Here is a 5,310-nt window from a genome sequence, read left to right on the forward strand (position 1 = left end):
TCCCCTCACACGCGCGTGGCGGGGCGTGGCGGCGGGGCGGCGTCGCAGCGGCGTCGTGTACTTTACGAGCTTGCTCGGGGAGGCTCCTTCGCTCGTAAAGTAAAGCCCGGGTGGCAAAGTAGCCCGTAATCGCAGCCCGTTTACACCCAATCGAGTGGGTAATCACGGGCAACTCGATACGGGCGACAAAACGGTGTGCGGCTCGTGTGGGAGCGCGTGTCCCGAGTGTCGCTGGTCGGCGGAATCAAGTCGTTCGGTTGCCTTGTCGGCGGTGGAGGAGGAGGAGCAGGTCTGGGTCTGGTCGGCAAACATCAGTATGAGAACGGTAGCCACATCAACGCGATTTTCGCAGCGGCCGTTTCTCATAGTACTGCTTTTCGATTTAGGAGAGGCATTATACAGAGCTACCGCCCGGACTTTTTAACTTCCGCGTTTCCAATCTCGGATACAGTCCCAAAAATTTTAGTGTTTTGTTTACCTTTTTAGCGGCACACGGAAATTGTGGAAACTGTACCCGAGATTGGAACCGGAAGTTAAAAAGTCCCGAAAACTCCATATTGCCCCTCCAGTTGCTTTAGAGAACTTTTATACATTTCTCATACGACGGCCTATAGTTTCCTGCGGCCACTACGAGCGAGATATTTAAATTCGGCTGACACTTTGCGGGAAGGGCACTGTTTACATCAACACACACTTCGGCCGGATGAACACACGGCTACAAAGTCGCCTCACTTTACGGCGAAGCCTGAGCCAACCAATGTAATAGTGCAATAAATTGAACCCGACTACAGCTGTTCAAACGAAGGCGGAAAACAAAAAAAACATTGAACGCGTCAAAGCTTCCCTCTACACCAGTACCAGTGCACCTGTTTTTAAAAAGAGATTGAAAACTCACCAAAAGTCCTGTGAATGTGAGTGTTGAGCTGAATGACTCGAACAGCTGGTGACCATGGGCGGGACGGGACACACTAATCCCCAGCTTGAATAAAGTTTTGACAGCACTAGCCCTTGCGAGAGGGGGGCCAACTTGTGTCATCCTCCATCTTGCGGCCAACGAGCTTGCCCGGGATTCCTTCTGGTGGACGCGCCCTCCCCCCCCCCCCCCCTACCCCAAGTCATGTGTGTTTTCTATAAGTCGGCGCCGCTTGTTTAACCGTTAACAAATCGTCGCGATCTGGCGCTAAGTTTACGAGAGGCGAGAGAGAGCGAGTGTGTGTGTGATAGAGAGACTGAGAAAAAGAAAAAAGCGAGAGAGACAGAGAGAGAGGGGGAGGGGGCGATGCCAAAGACGTGCGAGAGAGAAGGCACCTGCGAGTTTGTGTTCCCACGGCTGCGGTAAACGGCGCGCCAATGATAGTGCACAGGACGCCGACGACGCACACGACTTGCCTGCGGGGACACGGTGATGGTTGGCAGCCAGGGCGGAGGCCAGGGCGGACTGCGGGCTGGAGCAGACGACACGGACGCGGCCGGCCAGCCCGGCCGCCCGGTGCGTAACGCGCGCGAACTGGCCCGAGCGGGCGACACGGCTAGACTGACGTGATGAGATGAAAGACGACCGAATGACAGCAGTCAGTCAGCTGAGCGGCGGCGGCTGGGCCGGGCCCGACGGGAGCGCGCGCGTCCCGCCGGCGTGCGGGTTGTGTTCCAGTTCGATTAACTATTTGCGTACTCGCGGACGAGTTGAGTTCTAGTTTGGTTAACTATTTTCGTACGGGCGGTGTGCAACCTACGGACGAGTTGTCCTCAAGTTCAAACAGTTCGATTATCTATAAAGCTTTCCGGTAAATCTGAAATGCAGATGAATGCAGGGAACAAGAAAACGGAAGTCACCATGTTGAAGCATAGCGATTTCCGTTTTCTTCTTCCCCACATTCTTCTGCATTTCCGGAATATACCGGCATTTACCGGAATGCTTTATTTCCGTACAGGCGCTGTGGGTGCAACCTGGGGACGTGTTGTGTTCCAGTTCGAACTATTTGTGCATCGCGGCTGTTATCAAAGAATAAGAAGAACGCCTGACGTGAACTCCGTCGGGGTCTGCTGCACCGTGATCGGGCGTGCTGCGGGCACTTCCGGTGTTGTTCTTCTTCTCCGTGGCGTCTGGGAGAACTATTCGCGTAACAGGCTTGGCGTCGTCTATCGTGGCGCTAACGCTTTCGCTTGTCGCGGATGATCCGACGAATCGGACTGTGCAAAACGCTGCGTGTCGCGTAACAGGCTTCGCGATGACTCGGGCGGCGTACGACGCGCGCGCGTCCGCCTGCGCCGCGCAGTGCTAAACGGCAAGTGTTGTGTGTGCATCGCCATGAGACCACGCCACGCCTTCTTCCCCTTCTTCTTCCCCATCACAACCAAACGACAGACGACAGACGACGGGACGCTGGTGTGCACCGTGACGCTCGAAAGGTAGGCCCAGCGACCTTGGGCAGTGACTGTTGGGCGATAGTAGTATCAGAAAAAGACCATTCCAGCGAATGTGGAAGAAGAAAGAAAAGAATTTAAATGCACCGGAAACAGTATGCTAAACAGATCAAATTGTTATTATTTTCTAGTTTACTTGATGAAAATAATTATTCTGGACTTGTTGGTGTGCCATAGAGGTACACATAAATGATCTAGGGTAAGGGGCCCAGTAGTCGACAGTTTAAGAGCAAGGCTTTTCAAAATTGCCTACAGCGGAGCGTGGGTGTACGGTAGCGTCCAGGAAAAATTTCGGGGGTGTAGTGGAAGGATCAAACTTAATGCCCTGTAGGTCAAAAATGGAAATAAATACATTTTTGTACACAAAAATGTAAACCAAAAAACAATGTTCATTGGCCCAGTAGTCGACACCTTTGGCCCAGTAGTCGACACTGCCTGGCCCAGTAGTCGACACTCTGTCATTTTACCCGGATTGCCGTGTCTGATGGGTCCCTGCAGCCTGGCTAGCCTTCCCCTGCCTCTCGGTCGCCTCTTTGGCCATCAGGGTGTCCTTCTTGGCCCTCTTTGCGAGGTGCTGTTCGGATTTTCCGGCCTTCAGGCGACCTTTTTTGAAATATGGTGAAAAACATTTTTTCTAGTTCTAAAGAACGTCGTTTTTTGGCTACATATCAGAAAATAATTTTCTTAGCGCAATTAGTCTAAAATGAAACAGTTCTGTCGCGTCAAAGCGCACCTAATAATGTATAGGACGACACGATGTGACATACGAAAACCGGGAAGTGCCGGCAATAGCTTGGTAATTAAACCTTAGATTGTAACCTAAAATGTCTTGTGGGCAAGCTGAAGATGTTATCGCACAGCGTATCGACACCTGAGTTATATATCCCTATATAAATTCCACACCGAACCGCATACAGCCGCTCCCGGAATTATGCCCACGGCGGCCCAGGGGGGTAAAAAGTGTCAATTTCCCTCAATGACCAAACCAATGACCCAACTTCGAACCCTTAGAGAGGGGTTGAAGGTCAGACAATGAGTCAGAATGGACTGTGTCGCAAGCTTGGGAAATCTTGAAGAACTTTACATTAGGTATACTTGTTCAATCCCAGTTTTGCACTCCACCCTAGCGGCCAGCCGCCCGGACTGGCGCGACTGCGGCGGTGCAATTGGGGTCCACCCCCCCCCTCCCCCTCGACCATTGTGTCTGCTGACACTTTTCTCAGGCAACCAGGGCACGTTCGCAGAGAAATGCTTTACACAAATGGGGCACTGAAAGCAAACTCTATCATTCGGCACAGTATTGACACCTAGTGCTTTACTGATGTCATCTTGATGTATTTCGTACTAGAAAATTAAGGACACACGATCCCAACAACATTTCACGTTGACAAAGGGCCCTTGTTGTCGGAATAAGCCCGTATAAAGGTAGCACACACTCAAAATAAAGTAAGTGTCGACTACTGGAACAGATGTCTTTTTCTGGTCCAGTAGTCGACACCACCATTATTTACGCCCCTGACCGAAATTTTCGGAAACCTAAATGTGAAAAGATAATACATATCTCCGACAACAACACAAACGTCCTCCGGAACCACTCGGGTGAATGGCAGCCTCACAGAACCTTCCGAGCAAACACCTGCCCACTACTCCGGAGCTAAGAAATCATGGCTCGATGTGACGCGACGAGCAGTGTTCCGTGCGAAGCGCTCCCTACCGGCTCCCGGAGGTGGCACAGAATCGGCAATGGGTTCATTGTAATCTCAATAGAGTGCGCCTAAACCTGGCAAAACGCCCGAGACTCTAACGTTAACTACTTCGCGGGAATTTGATCGCAAAGTTGAAAGTGTCGACTACTGGTGTACTGTCGACTACTGGGCCCCTTACCCTACATACTGTTTTCAACAACTGTTTCCGGCACTTTATGATTCTTTTCTTTCTTCTTTCACATTTGGTGGAATGGTCTATTGTATTTAGTTCCACGTTATTCGCGCCATGACGTTTGAGTGCCGTCATCGGTCACAGGCCACAAAACGTCACCACGATTTCTCATTAGAGCGCTTTGGATGAGATCCGAGATTTCTCTGACCCTTTCACGAAAAAGAAAACGGAAATCGCTATACGTTAACATGGTGACTTCCGTTTTATTCTTCCCTGCATTCTTTTGCATTTCAGCTTTACCGGAATCCTTTATAGTGTCATGTATAAATTTGACTTAAAGTTGTTCTTCGGGGCACCCTATTCTGTTTTCACAAAATTTAGGCTCGTTTGTAACTTTGCCATTGACTGTACGCCTTCACGAGGTGCTTTTGTGTTGAGTATCTACAACCATTGCTGCACCGTTCCGTTTCCCTTGCCCCCTCCCCCCTCCCCTCTGGCCTCCCCTCGCCGAACCCTTTTGGCCCCTCAGGAAGTGATGATATGCTGGAAAATAGGAGGCGAGGGTTTGTGACTCTCTCCTCCTCTTAGCGAGGCGGCGGGGCGTGGTGAAGGGTAGTGGGGGGGAAGGGGTAGTTTGTGAGGGGCAGCGGTCCGAGGGCCGGGCCGCGGACGGGCACTTCTGAGGGGGTAGCAATATGTTGTTGTCGGCGTACAAAAAGAAGCGGCAGACGAGCCCCGTGCGAGGGGGGTAGGGGGTATGGGTAACACGTGTACTATAAATTTAAAAGGGGGTAGCGGGCCCTGAAAAAAAAATTACGGCGAACGCCTCATCACGACATGAAGTGGGCGCTCCGTCTGGTGGAAGGGGGACGGGGGCAGGCAGAGAGCAGTGTGGATGGGGGTAGCTGCCCCCTACCCCCCACCCCCTTTCCGCTGCGGGTCGCCGCCGCAGGGACCCCAAAAATTAATTCATACTTCATCAGGGCTGGGTCGGGCACGCGCGGGTTG

The 5,310-nt window shown here is 51.8% G+C and overlaps 1 protein-coding gene across 1 annotated transcript in view; it reads right to left on the minus strand.

Annotated features, from left to right (window-relative positions):
- LOC113207477 (homeotic protein antennapedia-like) overlaps positions 1-1,093 on the minus strand; it is a 186,887-nt gene extending 185,794 nt beyond the window's left edge. The window contains exon 1 of the mRNA XM_052271411.1: positions 896-1,093. The gene's annotated coding sequence lies outside the window, so the exon portion shown is untranslated. The remainder of the gene's footprint in view (positions 1-895) is intronic.
- Positions 1,094-5,310: the final 4,217 nt, after the last annotated feature.

Source organism: Frankliniella occidentalis, unplaced genomic scaffold (assembly GCF_000697945.3).
Source record: "Frankliniella occidentalis isolate FOCC.00 unplaced genomic scaffold, Focc_3.1 Scaffold161, whole genome shotgun sequence".
In the NCBI taxonomy this organism is placed as follows: domain Eukaryota; kingdom Metazoa; phylum Arthropoda; class Insecta; order Thysanoptera; family Thripidae; genus Frankliniella; species Frankliniella occidentalis.